A 21,653-nucleotide genomic window follows, 5' to 3' on the forward strand; every position below is an offset into this window, starting at 1 on the left:
GCCATGCTTGAAATTTCAGTTGGTAACAAATAGAAATGAAGGCAAATTTCTTGGAAGGCTTAAAAATTAGATATTAATTTTTAAAATCCCTTCCTTTAAATTTTAATTGCCTTGATTACTAGATAGAACTGATATGGCAGAGACCTAAGTAATCATAAGAAACCTTGAGAATACCATTGTCTTATCTCAATGGAAAATCCTTAGCATAAGCCCACATGCAATGTACAGGCAAACTTGTAATTCTCTTGCTTATCTCAGACAAACAGGGTAAAATGTAGTCCTATATTATAAGAAATACACCTGCTGCTTGGAGGATTTACTTTTCGCCTTTCTATGAGATCTTTAATTTGTGTGCCACTAGCTTGCCTGAATATTGGCCTTTATTGTAAGCTACATTTGATTTCGATGGTGTGATGTAATTTATAGCTAAACTAATAAGTAATCATCCTCCCAGAAGGTCAGTACTGTGGTTGTTCCTTCATCCATGTGGAAGATTGACTTGACATGGGTTTGGCTGTAAATTGGCTATGAAGATACGAAGTTGAACAAGCATGTTTCTGTGGCACTCAGAGCTAAACAGTGTGTGAGGTGAGATGTTCCAAAGGTTATAGGACATGGAGACCAATGGAGCAAGTCATGAACATGGCAGTAGAGAGGGTTCACATATAGTTCTCTGTAGCACCAAGGAGGCGAGCACTCAAACCTGTCCTCTTCTGGGAAGACAGTGGGAAGGGTAGAACCTTTGAGATAGCTATAGCATTATGACATGCCTCAAAACTCAGGTGCAAGAGGTTGAGGGAAAACAGGAAATAGCCTAGAGAAACAGGCAGAGGCCAGACAGTGTCAGCCTTTATTGCCTTCCGGGAAACTCAGATAAAATGGCAGCTATGGTGGACAGTGAGGTTGGGGGTGAGAGCTGGATGGACAGGTCTGCACTGGAACATGGAATGTGGGCTACTGCCTCCCATAGAGTGTCCACTGTGAGTAACCTGTGACCCCAAGCTTCGTGTCCCTACCAGGCTCTTAGTGCTAACATTTGCTACATAGATCTTGGTGTATTTTCACTGGCTACCTGTTTCTGTGTAGTAAATTATCCTCAAGTCTAGCAGCCCAAATTACTTTAGCATTAGAAAAATCATGTGTTTTTTGGTTTTCTCTTTTGTTGTGATTTTTGTTTTTCCATCTCTCGTTTTTATGGAATACAGGCCTGGCTAAGCTGGGCTTTCCAGCTCAGGGTCTTCACATGGCTCTCATCAACAATCTGGCCAAGTGGTGGGATCACCTCAACGTTTAACTGGAACATGATCTCTTCCAAATTCATTTAGTAGTTATTGATAAGATCCAATTCTTCATGGGCTGTGTGAGTTAGAACCTTAGTTCTGTGACTCCTGTGAGGGAGATGTGCTCATTTTCTTTCCAAGTAGCCTTCCCAACTGTCAGCTTACTCTGTTAAAGCCAGCAGGTGGGAAAAGTCTCCTGGAAAGACAAAAGTTGGTCTTTGTAGACTAATTGTGGATGTGCCATCCCACCACTTCGTTTTCCTTTTGTGTTGTTGGGAAGCAAACCCAAAGCCTTATGCATGCAAAGCACCTACTCTACCACTGGCCTTCCCTTCATTCTGGCTGAATTCTATTCATTAGAAGCAAACCACTAGGTCAAGCTCAAATAGGCATTGCCTTTGCTGCCATACCAGTAGCAGACTCTTTGCATATCATCTGGGTGCCTCTAGGTAGGTTAGCTTTCCTCTGATAAGGAGTGTGTGGTTGGATAAAGAATAACATGGCTCCTCAAACCCAAAGTTCTGGACACCCTGAAGTACATCTGACATCCTAGATGCTCAGACGATCCTGAGGAAGCAGGATTCTTTCATTGGCATCCATCCTCCTCGGTGAAAGGAAGCATGGCAGAGCTCTGACCTTAGTAGGGGGAAGAGAAGATTTAGGTAGAGCTGATAGATTGATGGAAGGGCGCCAGGAACTGGGGCAGATGGAAATGGAGATACAGGTTCAGACAAGTTGAGCTGCAGACACATTAGGATCCTCAGTCAGGTTCACTTACATGTGCATAGTATCTGCTTAGAGGTTTTTAGACTGCCTGTTGATGGCTTCGGTGGGCACCCTTCAGGGCTAGAAAGCATGGGCATCTATCTTTGGCTCTAAGTGTTATTGTGATTGAGAAGGAACCCATCTCCTGACATATCCCAACAAGATGTCTTCCTGCAAAGCGATGAGATGAGAGAGTCAGCCCTGGATTTATCTTTTGTATTGGAGGAGATTCCATTCTACTTTTATCTATTTCAGTTTCCAAGCTTTCTGTGGCTATCACGACTTTCTCTCAAATGTGACTTCCCCCTAAAGGTGCATGAAATTGGCTGGTCTGAAAAGATTACCACTATCTAAGTCTGTTCTGAGACAAAACTTCAGTTTCATTTTCAAAGATATCCATTCATTCAATAAAGTTATTGAATGTCTACTGTGTTTTGGTACTTGTTAGAGAAAATAAAATATCATACCTGCTCTCTGGGAGCAAAAAAGCTAGTTGTTTGGTTTTTCTTGTTTGTTTGTTTTGTTTTTAAGGTTAATTTGTCTCATTTCATATAATTTACAAAAAATATCTGTCTAGTACTTGGTTATTGTTGTTTTTAAAGCATAACCTTGTCATTTCCATCCCTTCCCACTTTCAATTCCTGTGCCTACTCCTATTTTCTCTCAATCAACTCAGTACCTTTTTTTTGTTAGACACACACACACCCTACTAAACCTATTTGTCTTGCTTTTATGTCCATGTATTTAGGGCTGGCCACTTGAAACTGGATAACCTCCCAGGAAGCTTGTGCTTGGAGAAGACTGATTCTCTTTCAGCAGCAATTGATTACCTGTAGCTCCTCATCTAGGGGTGGGGCCCTGTGAAATTTCCCCATATCTGTGGTGGCCTATCAACTGGCGTTGTCATTGAGCAGTTCTTGTAAATAGAGTGCTCATGTATGAAATTCTTAAAATGAAAACCACTGTCTAAACTGCAGCAACAATAGCAAGTTGTTCTTCAAAGTACTGAAAATGCATGCCTCTGGCCTACCCTGCATGTTGATGCTATAGGTGTATTTAAGAAAGGATGAAGTTGCTCAATGTGAAGAATAAAGAGGTGGGGGAGCCTAGGAGATAAGATGAGGATGCCCAGCAAGTTCCAGACCTGGCTCCCCCATTGCATTCTTACCCCTTATTCTCCATGTCAGCTTCTCCACTTTGATCAAAAACACCTCAACTTCACGAGCATGGGGAAGAATGTTTGTCACATGGGCCTTTTTGAGTTTGGGGAGAATGATGAGGCTATTATGTTGTTATATATTGGTTCTATGACATTTGTGCCCCAACTCCCATTTTCAGCTGTAGACTGGAGGTGATGCATACCTTAATTCATTCACTTATTACATGTTTTGGAGGGCACTGTTCTAGTCCCTGAGGATTCAGATGTGTGTAGCTGGAGTAGGAAGGATGCAAACATGGAACAGGGTAGGGTAGGGGGATGGAGAAAGCAAAGCACAAGCTGAGTTTAGAGGACAAGGTAGAAGTAGGGAGTGGTGTGCCACTGGGGGGGGAGAGAGAAAGAGAGCGAGAGAGACACAGAGAGAGAGAGAGAGACAGAGAGAGAGAGAGAGAGAGAGAGAGAGAGAGAGAGAGAGATTAATGTGACCCTCAGGAACAGTTCACCCAGGAGTGGAAGGAACAGTAAGACTAGCTAGAACAGACTGAAAATCATCCAGAAAACACAGCAGAAAGAAAGGACTTGGATACCAGTGGAAAACCCTGGCTGGGAAGGGTCAGCATCAGAGTTGGAGTTTAGGGATGGATTAAATGGAATAATGCATGAGAACTACACAGTGCCTGGAGCATGGTAAAAACACAACAAATATTAGTTCCATCAGGCAGAGGCTGATCGTATCAAAGCGTCATGGTTTGGGAAACACATTTTCAAATAGAGTTGTTTTATTACACATGATAACTTTTTTTTTTTTTATTAATTTATTTTGCAATACAATTCAGTTCTACATATCAGCCACGGATTCCCTTGTTCTCCCCCCCTCCCGTCCCCCTCACCTTCCCCCCAACCCCCCCCCCCCCCATTCCCATCTCCTCCAGGGCAAAGCCTTCCCCACAGACTGAGGTCAACCTGGTAGACTCAGTCCAGGTAGGTCTAGTCCCCTCCTCCCAGGCCGAGCCAAACAATCCTGCATAGGCCCCAGGTTTCAAACAGCCAACTCATGCAATGAGCACAAGATCTGGTCCCACTGCCTGGATGCCTCCCAAACAGATCAAGCCAATCAACTGTCTCATCCATTCAGAGGGCCTGATCCAGTGGGGACCCCTCAGCCATTGGTTCATAGTTCATGTGTTTCCATTCATTTGGCTATTTGTCCCTGTGCTTTATCCAAATTGGTCTCAACAATTCTCGCTCATATAAACCCTCCTCATTCTCGCTAATTGGACTCCCAGAGATCCACCCGGGGCCTAGTCATGGATCTCTGCATCCAGATCCCTCAGTAGTTGGATGAGGTTTCTAGCACAACAATTAGGGTGTTTGGCCATCCCATCACCAGAGTAGGTCAGTTCGGGCTGTCTCTTGACCACTGCCGGCAGTCTGTTGTGTGGGTATCTTTGTGGATTTCTGTGGGCCTCTCTAGCACTTTGCTTCTTCCTATTCTCATGTGGTCTTCATTTACCATGGTCTCCTATTCCTTGTTCTCCCTCTCTGTTGTTGATCCAGCTGGGATCTCCCGCTCCCCCAAGCTCTCTTTCCCTCAACCCTCGCCTTTCATTACCGCCACTCATGTCCAGGCTGTTCATGTAGATCTCATTCCATTTCTCTGTCATTGGGTGATCCCTGTGTCTTTCTTGGGGTCCTGTTTTCCAGGTAGCCTCCCTGGTGATGTGAGTAGCAGACAAGTCATCCTTGTTTCATGTCTAGTATCTTGCTATGAGTGAGTACATACCATGTTTGTCTTTCTGAGACTGGGTTACCTCACATGATAACTTTTATTTAAGAGTGAATGGGTATTTGACCTCTTTGGGGAACAGGAAGATGCACAAATGGTCTAGAAGACCTGGCTGTTCAATGTTTCATAGTGCAAAATGATAGCTGCATGAAAAGAAGCTTTTGCAACATCTCAGAGCATGTCCACAGTGGGCAGAGGAGACCCTCGGTACATTTTTGCTAATGATTTTGTACAGACTGATTTGATTAAAGGACATTTTATCTGCCATACCCTTTTCTGACTTAGAAAGTCCAGGGTGGTTTTGAGGCACAGAAGTTTAAGAGACAAGATTAATGGAGGGAGAGGCCAAAGGGTAGGGGTGAAGATGCTATGCCTAATTCAGTGTCAATAGTAAACTGGAATGTAAAATGCATTTGAGCGGAGATACAGATCACAGCACACGAGAAAGCTTTGCTCAGAATACGTGCTGCTCAATGGATCAGGCTGTGAGTGGAAATGGCGAATGAGCAGAGGAGAATCCAGCTTGGAGAAGGGCAACTTGGATGCTAGCCTTTGGCCTCCGAAGCAGCTGTGGAGGACCTTGAAGGAAGAGGATTCTGGTTTGCAAATGTGAGTAAAACTTTGAAGCATAAAATGAAGTGTCTTGGCAGTTCAGTCCTTCCTAAGTTAGCATTCCAAGAGAAGGAATGGACATCGGGTCCCTAGGAGCATCATGTGCCCCACAGGTTTGGTGGCGATTAGGAAGTCAGGCAGCAGGGCTCCTTTTCTGTCTTTTCTGTAGGATAGGGAAGATCTCCAGCACATCTGGGAGCCTGGAGTTCTTTCAAGACCAGTTAGCCTTTTCTAGCCACTGTAACTTCCAAGGTGCGTTGGCAGGCAGGCGGTAGAGCCGAAGTGCAATCCTAAAGTCGAAGCAGGAGTCAGCAGCCCCTGGGCCTGTATTCCCTGCCTGCCTCTCCGTCCTGCTTTCATTCCTGTACCCCTAGGTCTCCCTCGGGTCTCTTCTTCCTCCTTTTTTCTTGTCACCCGTTGCTCTCTTTGGCTTGCTCTTTTCCCCATGACAAGTTTTCATACTATATTCTCCTCTCCACTGAGTGTGTGAGGCAGCAACTGATCCAAGTGCTGGTTCCTTCCCGAATGTGCCTTCATCACGTGGGCAGACATGAAGAAGGCTTTGGTCTCATCCACGGGAAGAGGACAGCTTCCTGAAGGGGTCTAAGTGTGGAGCAGGAGTTTGATGGTAATATAAAAGGCAAAGATTTGCCTTTAAAGCTTTAGGAAGCTTTAGAGGGCAATTTATAATCCATCAGGGGATTAAACAGAAAACAGACAGGTTCTAGGATATTGCAGTAGATCACCTAGACAAGAGGAAAACGTAGCACAGCTAAGAAAATGTGTTTATAGATAAGAGGCAAGTTTTAAAAAGCTAGGCGTGAGCATGGAGACATTGATTGATTAGTCCCACTAAATAAAGCATAAGTGAGTGTTATTCAACAAGTATCCATGTTGACTGACAACACAACACTGAACAGATGACAGCAGAAGGAGCCCCAGCAGTCTCAGAGGCCCATCTAACTCACTTCCTTGGCCCATGCCAAGCACCATCGCACTACTCATGGCCATGCCCCTCGGGTGTTCCTACAAGGATACTGGCTGCTGGAGGGGAAGGTTGATTCTTCATCTTTTCATTCTCTTACAGCCACACAGTTGAGTATTTGTCTGTGTGAGACTGGGTGTATTTAGGAGAAAAGACTCTGCCTTGAACATGAAAGACTTCACAGGAGGTAGAAAGGAACGTTCCTGGTTAATAAAAAGTAAGACAATGAAATTTTCATGGACTGTGATGATGAATCTTCACTGTCAACTTGACTAGACTTGGAATTGCCTAGGAGATACACTTCAGGGTGAGTCCCTGAAGTAGTCTCCAGAGAGACAAATGAGGGAACCTACCATCCTACAAGCTGCAGATCCAGACAGGATAAAATGGAAAAATGAAAATCCAGCTGAGCACCAACACTTATCTCTCTGCTTTTCGACTGCGGACACAAGGGAACCCGCTATATTATCTTCTATGTCCATGGCTTCTCTCCCTGCCTAACAATACTCTTGAACCGTGAACCAAAATAAATCTGTCCTTAAATTGCCTTTGTCCATTATTTTGTCACAGCAATGAGAACTGTACCTGATACAGAGATGTAGAGACAATTAAAAAACAAAGGAGGAACGCCTTAGTCGGGGAGATTCTCTTTAGTATAAGAATTTGTAGCTCCGGTTTGGATGTAGAATGTCCCCTAAACCCTGTGTGTTAAAGTCTTTATCACTTGCCACTCCTGGAAGATGGGGAAACGTAAGATAAGGGGCCTAGTGGGAGGCTGTAGGTCCCTTCTGGTGGCCTAGATTCTCTGTTAGGGCGAAGGATTGGCTCCAACCAAAGAAAGACAGTTTACAACATGGAGATAACTGCTGCTTTCTCAAGTGTAGGACAGACAGTTAAAATCTCTAGTCATCTAACTCATTTCTATCCCATTTCATCTCACAGAGATTTGAAGGCACCAAAAGGTCAAGGAAATCCATATCTTAAATTGCCATATTCCGAACATGATACCACAACATACAGTTAAGAGGAACAGTTTTCCTTCTAGTTGAGATGCAAACATGACCCCTTCTGTCTAATCCCAGCTCTCTAGTGTTTGGGTATTTCTTAGTGTTGCTACAAGACATGGGTCTTTTGCATACAGTGCCCTGGCTGGTGAAAATTGACACTAAAAATGTACCAGTTTCTGTTTGGACACTCCCATCAACCTGTGGGAACCTGTCAATTATGGTGCCCCTTGTTTTAAAAACTCAGATAAAAGACAGACTAAGAACTCTATTAGGAGTAGCCAGGGTGGGTTTTTTTCAGAAGTACGGGGAGAGAATTTGCCTACAGCAGATGACACCAGTGTGGGCATGCCCAGAAAAACTCTAACTGGAGGTGGAATAAGTGGCACTTGGCAAGATGTTCTCTTGCTTAGTCTTGATGTAAAAATGTGGTTTGTTAATGTACATTTTAGGGGAGACATTGTGTGAGCCTTTCCAAGATAATTGCCATAAAGCCTTGCCTTCTTCTTCGAGAGACTTCACTTTCAAGAGTGAGCAGTCTACTAACTTTCCACACACAGATTGCCTGAGACATGGCACTGGGCTGGTGGGTGTTCTTGGCCTTTTGGTGTACTCTAGTGTGAGGCTAAAACGAGAACCAGAGTACCAGGCAGAAGCTGCTTCCTCCAGTGCAGTGAGATGGGAGTTTGGGTACACTGAACACTGCTCACTTTCATTCGTTCTAGTAGGCTGATGGATGTAAAAGGCATATATAACACATTTTTATAGTTTTAGATATAGAAGAGACATGGATGGGAGAGAGTGAGTGCTTTGCTCTTTATACATATATATTGTCCCACTAGCTTGGTGAAGGCAGCAAGTGCCTGTGTGCAGCCAAATCCAAGCCCTCAGCACAGTGCTTAGCTCACAGGAGCCGTTCAGTAAGCTGGTGAATTGATCTCCACCTTAGACTTCCTGTCTATAGTTGCTAAATTCATAAGTATTCCAAGAGGTGTCAAAGCATTGAATGGATATAGCTTGCCCAAGGCAAACAAACACCAGCAGCTCTGCTTTGGATGCTCATGTTTATCACTTTCCATACCACAAGTGCTCATTAGAGTTGCATTTTTTTTTTCTTGAAGGTGTGCGCTTGGCTGAGAGTGTTCTCAGCCTCGTTGAATGCTTTCTCTTCTTCTGCACTTGAAACCCTATTCTCCTGTGCTGAAGAGTAGATGACTAGGGGGAATGTGACTCATAGCAAGTGTCGTTATTAAATCACCTTGAAGTGTCTCTTGTAAAAGATAACTCCCTGCATTGTAGAAACGTCTTTGACAAGAGAGTATTAGGGTAAAATTGCAATTACCTTGACAAAAAGGAATGAATTAACTTTCCAACTTGCATTTTTTGCAAGGCACCAATTCAAGCTGCTTGGAATATAAACACAGAAAACATTCACAATAGCTCGGGGCACTTGAAAAATTCAAAAGATGGGCAAGGATCCCTGAGATGCTAGGCAACTTCAGAGGTATTCCTCACAGCAGAGGGAATGCCTGCCTGGACAGAGACCATGGTGTGATTTTAGTGTCTGCTCGCTGTCAGCAGGGTGGAGGGGACAGCCGGAACTGATGCCTTCTAGAGCTGATACACAGGGCATGCTACAGGAAGCAAAGTAATACTCTTCCAAGATGTGACTTCCCAAACGGCCTATTCACCCATTCAGCAAATATTGACTGAGCACTTCCTATGCATTGGGTTGTGAGCTCAGGCAGACAGTTCCTGGCTGTCGGGGACTTGGAAAAGTCAGACATTAAACAAATCAAATGAGCATGAACCTCAGTGCACAATTTATGTGCAAATGTAAACAGTTTTGTTTGCTTTCTTTAAATCAAAGCTGACTCTCGTCTCTCATCCTGCCTGGGCGGCAGGAAATTCCAACTACTAGGTTCACACCAGAAGCCCCCAGGCCTTGATGAGGATTCTGGATGCACAGAAAGGGCCTCTAGCTTCTGATCCATCATGGGCACAACATACATCCCTACTTTGCCTAAGGCCTCAGGTGTGCAAGGAGGCTTATGATTCTAGGCACAGCTGCTTAGAGACATGCTCTTGCTTCAATGCAACCTATGGCATCGGAGCTTTTGCCCAAGCTTCAAATCCTTGACGAGGTCTGATTTCCCAGGTATATTACTGCCTTCCCTCTGAGACCTAGTCACAGGTCCCCACAAACTGCCCCACAGACAACTGTGTCTGAGCCACAGACAGGCTCTGGGGAGTGGGGCTGTGGGTCAGTGTGCAGGGCCTAAGCCCTATTTTTTGACAGCCATGTCAACTTATGGCTTACAATTGTTTAAAAGGCTGGAGAATTTTTGGAAAATGTGCTTAGGAGACATTATTTCATTAACCCTTGGTTTCACTTCTATCTGGACCCGGCCAAGCTTGGCAGCTGCTTATAGCCATTCATTTTCCCATTTTCAAAGAGATTTTCTCTCTTCCTTCGTCAAACCAGGGCATTCTTCTTTGGCATTGCCTACAAAGGACACAGTCTCCATTTAGCTTCTACTTCCTCTAAAAACAAAAAACGAAAACAAAAACATGAACAAAACAAAAAAGCACCCATGGCAAAGGAACCCAAAGCTCAGCCTTGGTGAAAATGGAGAAGTGGAAGAATAGAAGATCACTTATTAACTACTATTTATTCCATATATATTCCATGGGGTATCCCAGGCCAAAAATAACAAATGACATAAAATTATAAAAGAAAGATTACCCACAGCTAATGGACACTCTAGATTAATCCAAGGAGCCAAAGATGAATGATTACTGTGATGAAGTTAGCTAGAGGAAGTAGACTAGGGTGTTTGCAGGGAGGGCAGAGAGGTGGAGAGAAGGGAGAGGAGACCGAGGAGAGGGGAGAGCATGCTTTGACATCAGAGAAAAGAACAATGGTGTTGATGGTAATTGACTGATTGTTGAATCTGTTCTTGCCCGCCATGTCCTTCACAGAAAGGCTTTCCTGCAAGTGTTTTTGTTGTTGTTTCTGTAAAGGACACTGTCCACTTACAGATGTGCAGATACAGGACACAGATCAACAGGGAGCCTGCAAAGACTTGGGGGCGGGAGAAGTATCTTGAGCTCCAAGAACAGTCCTTGTACAAAACCCAAACGGAATGGAGCTTGGGTCAGGCACTCTGGACATAGGTACCTGAATTTCCAGTCTCACCCTCTCCATTTGTAAATTAGGATAGTTGTTCCTTGGGCGTAGGTTGTTATGAAGCTTAATTACAGGGCAGTGTACACTGGGTGGGCCAGACCCAGTCTTCTTGCCCTCAGCTCCATTCCTTACCCTGCCCTGATGCCCGAGTGTGGCAAGGGGGCTCCATTGTCAGCTGGATGCTTGCTTACTAATGGAAGCCTTGGTGAGAGACAGGGTAGGAGGAAGGAGGGATCCCAGAGACAGGGTAGGAGGAAGGAGGAATCCCAGAGACAGGGTAGGAGGAAGGAGGGATCCCAGAGACAGGGTAGGAGGAAGGAGGGATCCCAGAGACAGGGTAGGAGGAAGGAGGGATCCCAGAGACAGGGTAGGAGGAAGGAGGGATCCCAGAGACAGGGTAGGAGGAAGGAGGGATCCCAGAGACAGGGTAGGAGGAAGGAGGGATCCCAGAGACAGGGTAGGAGGAAGGAGGAATCCCAGAGACAGGGTAGGAGGAAGGAGGGATCCCAGAGACAGGGTAGGAGGAAGGAGGGATCCCAGAGACAGGGTAGGAGGAAGGAGGGATCCCAGCTGTTTATCTCCCCAGTCCATTCTCCGGGAAGAGCCAGCAGTGCCCCTCCACTGTGACTGTTCCTTACTTTGTCTCTCCAGGGTAGGCATGGCAACAGCTTTCTGCCCTTGCTCCTGTTGGGGTTGTTCAATGTCCTCTGCTTGGCTTCTGGCCTCCTTCTGCCACCTGTTGTCATTGTCAACTCCCTTCCCTGAATCTCTTCTGTTTCAGACTCCCAGAATAGATTTCGTCTCTCCCGCTAGGAACCAAAACTGCTACCCTGAACAATATCAGTCTCTTCCTGAGGATTGTGTTGGTGGATGGAATGTGTCTTTGAGAAGCTATGATGGAGTTTTAGTCACTGTGCCTGTGAATGTGTCACTGTGGAAGTTAGGTGTTTGCTGGTGTAAACAAACCACAATGAGGTCAGTAAATAAAGTGGGTACCGTCCTAATGACTCCTGTTCTTTTTATAGGCAGAAACACACACACTCGTACATGCAACTGAGGAGACACAGAGAGATCACCAAGTCATTATAGAGCTGGGGACTGGAGTACCACAGCTGCAAGATAATAAATAAATGGTGAACTAAAGACCACTCCAGAAGCTAGTCGAAAATAAGGAAGAATTCACCTTCACAGGATTTATAAAGAAGATGGCCCCATAACCAATTGCAGAATCCCCCACCCCCTCAAAAATTGCAAGAAACACATTTCTGATACTCACAGCCACTTAGTTCAGGATGGGAATATGCCACCACAGCTGCAGAAATGCATACAACAGCCATGGTAGAGTTTGGGGATTCCTCTTTTGTCTAGATCTTCCTCCTCTCCTCTGTACAACCCTTTTATGAGCCCTAACTTCTTTGCCCACCCAAACAGATTTCCTTTGCGTTGCACATGACTCATCTTTAAGGGGAGAAGTTAAAGTTTATCTTCACATAGAAAGCAATTGGCCGCACTCCATGTCCCTCTCTCACTATCCCAAGGAGGGTGAGTTTGCCCTCTTGAAAATGTCTGCATTGCTTTGGATGCTTTACTTACAAAAACCAAAACAAACGAATGCACAAAGTCAAAACCAAGTCAACTGACTTAGAACAAGAAACAAAGGGGGCATGGCTGCCAGGATCCCAGAGACATATCACAGCATCCAAAGACTCTCATGATTATGTCTCCAGAAGAGATTGCCAGAATCTGGAAGCCTTCTGCGACTTAATCTTTCCATTTTTCAAAGGCAATTTGCATTTTTTTCTACAACCCTAACTCACAGTGCTCACTGTATTACACATTCAGCCTCATAAAGACTGACTTAATTCTTGACTGGTTCAAGTCCTAAGTTCCCCATAATGAAAATGGGAATGGCTCTGTATAGGTCATGTGTGCACAGCTTATCCAATCAACTGAGCCCATAGTTTAGGAGCCATACCCCTTTGGAGAAGGGGAATTTCCAAGTGCTGAAGGGCTAGGCAAGTGTTTATTACAAGGTCCAATGCCCAAGAAGAAAGGTGTGCTCTGGATTGGATAGCCTCTGGGACTGGTCTGGGGTATAAAACATGGCTGCAGGCCAAGCTCAGCTCTCACCTCACCAGCAGAACGCCCCTACCCCCCCACCCCCAACCCCCAGGGCTTATAGCTGGTTTTCAGCCAGATGCCGCCGCCATCCGGGTGTGTGATGCAGAAGGTGTAACCAGAGAATTCACTCCACTCTAGTTAAACCTGTAAAATCAAACCTCCCACTTCACTAAATGATGTGTGATTCTGTTACGCAATCTGTGCGTAATAATGGCCAGCATTTATTGGACACCTAAAACGGGCCAGACACTTGACTAAGTGTTAAGAGCAATCTAATGCTCATAATTCCTCAAGATCAATTTTGTTGTTCAGATTCATCTGTTCCCTCCACCGCTCCCACATACCCTAATCTCAAGTCACAAGGTAAAAGGACAGTGTCTCTATCTTTTGGCTCCTTAATTGGCTTTTAATAGGAGTGCATGCAAATAGTTCAAACCCAGAGTACTGTAATGTAAAAAATCTCCTTTCCATTCCTATGCCCCCATCATCCCATTTCCCTGCTAAAGGCAGCCATTGTCACTGGTTTCTAGTAGGAAAAAACACACATATGTAGATTCATTTTTCAGAAATTGTAGATTATTCTCCTCATTTAAAAATAATGCACATTATACCTTGGAGGTGTTTAGTTAGTACCAGAGGAAGATCTTTGGATGACTTTTGAAAGTGTAAGGAAATTCCACTATTATTCACCGATGTCTGCTAGGTTATTTCCAGTCCTTCACTAACATAAACGGTACTGCCAGGACATCTTTGAAGCACTAGTGTATCCACAGGATAAATTTCCCAAAGTAAAATAGCAGAGCTGAAGAGTGTGTGTATTCTGTATTTTCACACGCTCAGCTTGCCCCACACTGAGGCTGCATTGATTTATAATCCCAGCGGGATGTGCTTGTGGTTTGTGATAGCAGCCACAAACAGGGCCTCATTAAAGGATTTTGATACTTGCTAATTTGAAATATGAGAAATGCAGTTTATTTGGTTTCTCTTAAATATTTTTCTAAGTGTTCTAAATCTTTTTGTAGTGTTGTGTGTGTGAGAGAGTGAGAGGTCCTTTGCCCTGAATAGATAGCTTTCTATTGTGTTGTTTGAGCCTTTTAAAAACGGTCATGCAGTGTTTGAATATATTTAGATAACTAAATCTTTGTTATGTATGTTACAAATGGCTTTTCCAGGTATCATGCCTTTTGATTTGGGGAGGTGGTGGTGTATATAATTTTATGAAGTTCAGTTTTATAGTTTTATTCATTATGGCTTCTGTGACTTTCCCCCCTACAACTAGGTCTTTCCATTTCTGAGATTACAACCACTCCATGTTTTCCTAGAGACCTACACTCCTGGGGAATTTGCTTTGATCTGTGGATAGATTTGGTGGTCCAACTTAGAATTTTCCTGTGGGATTGCTTCTCTGTCTCAACACCATTTGCCAAGGTCCTTGTTCTGTGGATGGTGTGAAATGTTGCCTTTACCACGTGATCCATCATCAGGTTTGGGAAGTGGCTTCTGGATTTCAGTTTGTCAAGCAGTCCTAGGATGTTTTCATTACTCCAGCTATGTGTCACACCAGCTGGCGCAACCTGCCTCCCTTTCTGGCTTTCCCCCCCTCAGAATTTTTCTCAATATTCTTGCTACTTTATATTTTCCACATGATATGAAATGTTTGGTTAGTGAAAAAAGTTCTAGTATTTTCAGAGGAACAGCATTTGGATTCTTATTGTATTTAATTAATTTGTTTGTTTAGTGGTGTGTGTGTGTGTGTGTGTGTGTGTGTGTGTGTGTCTGTCTGTCTGTCTGTCTGTCTGTCTGTGGGAATATATAATTGCCATGGTGTGTATTCAGGGGTCAATGGACAACCTGTAGCAGTTGGCTCTCTCCTTCCACCATGTGTGTCCTGGGGTTCGAACTCAGGTCGTCAGTCTTAGCTACAAGTGCCTTTATTCTCTGAGCCTTTTTCTCAGTCCAGAATCACTTTCCCTATATTTCTAGTTATCTGTGTGTTTGTTTGTTTTTTGAGACTGGGTTCCTTTGTGTAACAGCCTTGACTGTCCTGGAATTCACTTTGCAGACCAGGCTGGCCTCGAACTCACAGAGATCCACCTGCCTCTGCCTCCCCAGTGCTGGAATTAAAGGTATGTGCTGCCACTGACCAGCATATTTCTAGTTATCTTATTACTTAGATTGCTATTGTAGGTAAAAAAAAATTTCTACTATACTTTCCAGTTGATATATTTTTCCATTTAAGATTTGATTGAGAATTATTAGCTCTTTTAGTACTTATTTTGAATACAGTTTCCTCTGATATTCCTTTCTCATCTGCCTAGCTTCTTTATTCTCCCTCACATAAAAGTATGATCACATAATGTGCTAAGATTGGTAATTTTGGAACGTTCCCATTTGTTCTTCGGAGTGGCCTCAGTAGCCGGAACAGTCTTGGTATAGATTTGGCACGTAGTAAGTGTCTGTTATTGGTTGTCTTTGACTGGTCCGTGTTGCACACCCATTCCAGTGGTAGAAAGTAACGGTGCACACAGAAGGCCTTGCCTTGCTAGTAACTGCCATAGGAATGGTCCTTGTAACTGTCCACTAAGCATGGCCCAGTGTTTGGTTGATGTGGAATGTTTTGTTCCCTGGAACTTTGGCATAGGACCTCCTCTACGCCTGTGCTCAAGCTACTACATCCACCTCTACTTGAGAGACACAGGCACACTCTCCGTGACCCTTTTCAGCTGTGGGGAGTCTTGCTTATGGTTTAGGCAGTTAGTCTTTCGCTTCTTTCTTTTACCACACTTCTCAGCACACATTATTGTTTTTGATAACACACACAGTCTCTTCTCTGTCCCTCCTGAAACCTCCTCCAGAGCAGACACCTTGCTCAGAGCTTGACAAGGAGGAAACTGGAGAGGCAGCTTCTGGAAACTTGGGTGGTTTTAGTCTTTATTTTATTTATTATTACTAGGTGTGTGTGTGTGTGTGTGTGTGTGTGTGTGTGTGTGTGTGTGTGTGTCTGTGTGGTGCACCTGTGGAAGTCTGAGGACAGCTTTTGGGAATGAATTCCCTCTTTCCACCGTGGGTTCCAGGGATCAAATCCAGGCTGTTAGGAATGTGTAGCCAGCACACATTTTATCCACTGAGCCATCTCGTCTGTGTCCAGGAAATGGTTCTAATGGGCAGCACTTGGCACACCAGCAGACTTAATTGCTGTGACTCTCTTTTTAGCCCCATGCTTTTAAATACATCTATAAGTGAGTATTCACAAATTCTGTCTTGTCCTGACCTGCACACTGAGAAAGTTTGTCCAACTGCTGACTTCATGAATATAAACCCAGGCCGTGCCACCCTATGCCCATATCTAATCAGGCATCGATTCCCTGTGCATGCGAATCTATTGCTGCCTTCTGTCCCCTCATGCCCCATCTCAGTCAGTGGTGTTGGAGTTGTCCTTGACTCTGTTCTTCCCTGTCCCATTTGCCACAGCGCAGCATGTCCTGTAGGCTCTCCTCCAAAGTGCATCCTGATTGCACTGCTCATCACCACCTCCGCTATCACCAACCAACAGCAACCACAGCCCAAGCCAGGCTTATGCTCTGCTCAGATTCCTGTAACTAATCTCAAGTGTATGTCCACTTTCTGCTCTTTTTCCCATAACAATCCATTCTCCACACAGTAACGGGCGTGATCTCCTAAAAGGGTAAACCAGATCATGTCACTTGCTTTATTAATCCCTTTTATGGTTTCCCATCACACTTAAAATAAAATTGAATCTCCTTGTCATATCTATAAAATCTGCATTGCTCCCCTCCCATTCATTTCCCCTCGGTCTACCCCTGGATTGCTTTGCAGCAAGCCCTTCCACTCAGCCTGTTCCTTGACACCTGCTCCTGTTGGCCTTTTCACGAGTTGTTGGCTTAGCCTGGACTGTGTTTTCCCCAAGCCTTTGCATGAGCAGCTCCTTCTGACCAAACAAATCAAAGCTGAATTACAAATAAAAATCTTTGCACTGTTGCAAACCAACAGTTTTTGAACTCTGAATACCCTGAACTCTTAGTCTTGAGCACATGTCTTTGATTTCTCTCACTGAAACTATTACATCTCAAGTTCTTCTGTAGACTTGTTAATTGTGCATTATTTTCCCTCATGAGCTACTAAAATACAAACCCTTGATGAATGGGTGTTATCTGATTTCAGCTTCATTTGCTTCAACAGTCTTGGTGCATATTGGGCACATAATACAATTTGCTGAATGAATAAAGTAAAAAATATGGATTGAAAACTAGCTGATGAACTCATGTACATGCTGACTCCCTGTGCAAGTAGCATGGTGGGGAGAAGTTGTCCCTCTGGCTGCAGTAGACCGTATCCTGAAAATGAAATGCTAAGGCTCTCTTCCAGTACTCAGCGAAGATGGCTGAGCATTTTCTCTGGCAGGCATGTGCAATTCACACAGTAAACTGAAGTAAACCTGAGGCCACTCAGGGAACAGTGGTGTGAATGCGGCAGGCAGGCAGTCACAATTATGAATGTATGTAAAGCAGCACAGTGCTGTTTATTGGCCATGTGTAAATTACTTTATTGCCTACACTTGAAACTCTTCGGTCTATCCCTCACCCCTAAGGAGTGAGATGACTTGAAAGGAAGCCACAGACTAGACGGGTGAAGAAAACAAGAACTCTAGAGAAGAGCATTTTTTGCATATTTTATTTTAGCTAACGGAGGTAAAGTATATGAATTAACTTCTGCATACAACGAGTATGACATCATTTCCCCATCCCCACGAAATACATAGAAAATAACTAATGAACACCCACTGAAAGTGGCAATGGATAATGAACAGACTGTTTGGGATCCTCGTACACTGGCTTGGGCCTGTCTTGGGTACCTGTGTTTCCCTCATATCCTCCCCCAGACCTTTCGATGAAGACTGGAGTTCAGGAGAGATTTGTGAAATGAAAAGGGCGGGTGAGAGTCCAGATTTTTTAATTTGGCACCCAAACAGCTATATGTACTCTGAGCACAGAATTCTCTGAAGGGAGCTGTTTCATGTGTAAAGCACACTGTGTGCCCTAAGGGCCCTGGAAGAGTACACAGCAGGAGAATCAGATACACAGAGCCCTGGCTTGTGTTTATATTACCTCAGACCAAGTGAACAATGCTGGCAAACTCCATTTACAGTCTTTCTTCCAAGGCTTAGAATCTTTAAAACATCTCTCAGGGTGTACTGGAAATCTCTGTGTAGATGCATTTAGAGTAATTACATACAGCCAGCCTTGGTGACTCTGGTATGTGTGATGTAATTAGTAAAGCAATGAGCTGCAATGCATTTATGCAGGCTCCCAGCTCCACTTGGGAGGAGGCGAGAGGCTGACATACTGTTCAGAGACTGTGTGGCTATAAACATTGTCTGGGTCAGTTGTGGAAGGAGAGCACGTTCTAATTAAGACTGCTCAGTGGCTCCCCTCTCTCCAGCAGGACTCTGTGTCTTTTTCCTTTGGAGCTGAAACCTTCAGATTTGGGCTCTACTCAGCGTAAAACTTCACTTTCGTTGTCTTAGATTTGTCAGGGGTACAAATTGGACGATGGCGCTCTTCCTTTCAATATAGACAGGTAGGCTCTTTTTTTTCTTTCTTTCTTTCTTTCTTTTTTTTTTTTAAATTGAGCAAGCAGTGTCTACAAAATGAATACAGAGTCATAAGAATGAAGTCATCCCAAAGTAGAACAACCTGGCAGAGTTGGTCGCTTGCGGAGGTGGGGATGATAGTTGTTATTTAACAAGCATGGCAGTAAATCTCCCTTGGTAGAAAACTGTTGCCAAGAAAAGGCTGCCAGGAGAAGGGCTGTGTGTGGTAGGCAGAGTAATGGCTCCCCAAAGATAAGGCATTTCATTGGCCAGGAACCAGGAACACAGCTTAGTATGGTGAAGTGAGACCAAGCTTATAGATGGATTTAAAGCCCACACCATCTGACGCTCCCCAAGGAAGATCTTAGACTCTGCTTCTGGACAAAATGAAGGAGATCTTAGACTATGCTTCTGGACAAAATGAAGGAGAGGAGACTCCAGGTTCTCATGGCAGTGGCAGCAGGAAGTGGAAGGACAGATAGGAAGCTGGAATGGTGGGAGGGACATGCTCAATGGGAAGGTTATGTGGCCAGCAGGGACGCTGCCTGTGGCAAACCCTGGCCCGCTGCAAAGGCTACTGGGCAGGGATCAGAGCTGCTTCCAAGGCCTAGTTTTCTGTGATGGTCTACCTCAATCACAGTGATTTAATTTTATTCTCAAGTGTTAGCTCATTGACCCGAACGTGATAGAGATTTTGGGTGAGTATGTGATTGTAATTCATTTACATGAACTTTGTGAATGACATGAAAGGTGCTATTAAAGTATAAAACTCAGAAGGAAGAGTACTGGTTCCACCACACCAAGCTGCTCAGAGCTGCGGACTTGCAGCTTGAGAAAGAGTCTGATGACCATTATCCTGCCTGCAGGGTGGCTGATTCAAGCATAGAGCAGGCCTAAGCTCCTTGTAAACTGTGGGCTTTGGATAACTAGCATGGTGGGGTGCCCCGGTGAGGTTTAAGTCTCTCAGACAAGCCGCCTGCTCAGAGTTTTCTTGACTACCAAATGAGGCTGTTGGGAGCAGCCTTGGAACCATCAGACCTGACTCCTAGCTAGCTCTGCCTAACTTTTGGTTAAAAAAAAAAAAAAAAAAAATCTCAAATCTGACCTGCTGGCTGCTTTGGGCATGGTTGGCTTACTTATACAATCAGCAGGAAATCTATCCCAGCTGGGAGGCATCAACTCCCCACAGCCAGGGCACAGGGACTGTGCACAAAGGACACTTCCATGTCTCTCTGCAGTCCCTGGTGGAGGTGCCTGAATCCCAGGTAGGAGCTGGAACAGGCAAATCCCTGTAGTCCTAACAAAGGGGGAAGGGCCACCCTTGCTCTCCCACAGGCTCTGTATGTGTCCTGGGGAAGGACATATATGGCTTTCTGACCAGAAGGAGTGGGTGGATATGGACGGCTGTAGTGTTGAAGGGGAGATAAAGGCCGTGAGAAAAAGCCAAAGCTACAATCCTGCAGGTTTCTCTAGTGAGGCCCACACTCCAGCCAGCCTACCTTTTTTTTTTTTTTTTTTTTTTTTTGGTTTTTTGAGACAGGGTTTCTCTGTGTAGCTTTGCGCCTTTCCTGGAACTCACTTGGTAGCCCAGGCTGGCCTCGAACTCACAGCGATCCGCCTGGCTCTGCCTCCCGAGTGCTGGGATTAAAGGCGTGCGCCACCACCGCCCGGCTTCAGCCTACCTTTTTTTTTTCCTTCTCTGCTCTAAACTTATTCCATATCAAGGTCTTTTTGCACCCATTGCTAGTATTCTTCCTGTCCAGCATGATACCTACACATTTCCATGCGCCTCTGCCCCAAATTTGGTTCTTGAGTGCTGATTTTTCAGAGCAGTGCCCACTCCCGTTCTTGCTATTTACTTGCGGACTTTATTGTCTTAAGATCTCACAGACAGACTTTCTTTCCTTCTGATCTTATCTGTCTTGCTCAGTGCCATGGCCCTCCAGCCTGGATGCAAGCCTAGATGCTGTATGTGCTCAGTGCATATGTGTGGGCTGAATACTCACTGCATGCTCCACAGGGAGCACACATGATCATGAACAATGCCAGACAGCTTCGGGAGGAACGTTATGCTCGGCTTGTTTTATGGATGTTCCAAGGGAGGCCCAGAAGTGTGGAGTTGCTCAAGACACTCCAGCTGATAGATAGGAAGCCTGGGATTGGATCTAGTGCTCTGAGAAGTTGCATCATTCAGAGGGGCAGCATCCAACTCTGAGCATGAGGACCACACACAGCCTCAACTTGAAGTTCGGAATGAACTTGTGACCACAAGTCTTTTTAAGACCTTATTAAGACTTCATGTGCATCAAATTGCCTGGTGACTTTGTTAATCTGGAGATTCTGATCACACTGAGGGGTTGGTGCCAAGGGTCTATGGGTCTCTCAAGGTCCAGTGCTATTGGGGCCAAACTTTCAGGTTTGGACAGGGCCCTCTAATTTGACTATTGTGTCAGAAATAATAATACAAAGGCAAGACAGGAGGGACCTGCTAAATCTTGTGGTGACATCAACTACCACAGCTGAACAAAGAAAGCCAGCACTGGTCCCCCTTCCTGGGAAGCAGCGGATGTTATCCCAGCACCCTCTGCAGCTGGGTCAGGGACCGAGTCCGGAAACTGGGGTCTAGCGTGTGTCTCTGAATCAAGATTTGGTTTCCAGTTGTGTAGCATTTGGCTCAAGACCAACAAAGGGCCTGAGCCAACTGTAGCAAGCCATCTCTATCGTAAGTGTTCCCTGCCCTCCTCTCCCTCCCTGGGCTGGATTCCATTGCTGGACCCCAAGTATAGTTTGTCAAGTCTAAACACTAAATGAGAGGCCTGTCTGGGTTCCACAGCTTCTAAGAATGGCTACAACTTGTGGGGGTTTTCTCTGTTTGGAAAGCAAGAAGAATCGGCTGGGCTGATGGGAGAGCATTGTTTACAGATTTGAAAGTTCAGGAGCAGCACTTCCCATCGGAAGTAAGACCAGTGTTCAGTAGGATAGTCCCAGGGTTAGGCAACACTGGTCAAGAGCGAGAAAGTTACTCCCACATTCCAATTAATTGGAAGAAAGTCTCAGATGAGCGCTTCCAGATCTTACATTCTTTACAACTCATAATTTGTTTGGTTTTGTTTTTGTTTTTTTGAATGGCAAGTAACTGG

Source organism: Peromyscus californicus, unplaced genomic scaffold (genome assembly GCF_007827085.1).
Source record: "Peromyscus californicus insignis strain IS unplaced genomic scaffold, ASM782708v3 Scaffold_5__1_contigs__length_169319896, whole genome shotgun sequence".
Lineage (NCBI taxonomy): Eukaryota > Metazoa > Chordata > Mammalia > Rodentia > Cricetidae > Peromyscus > Peromyscus californicus.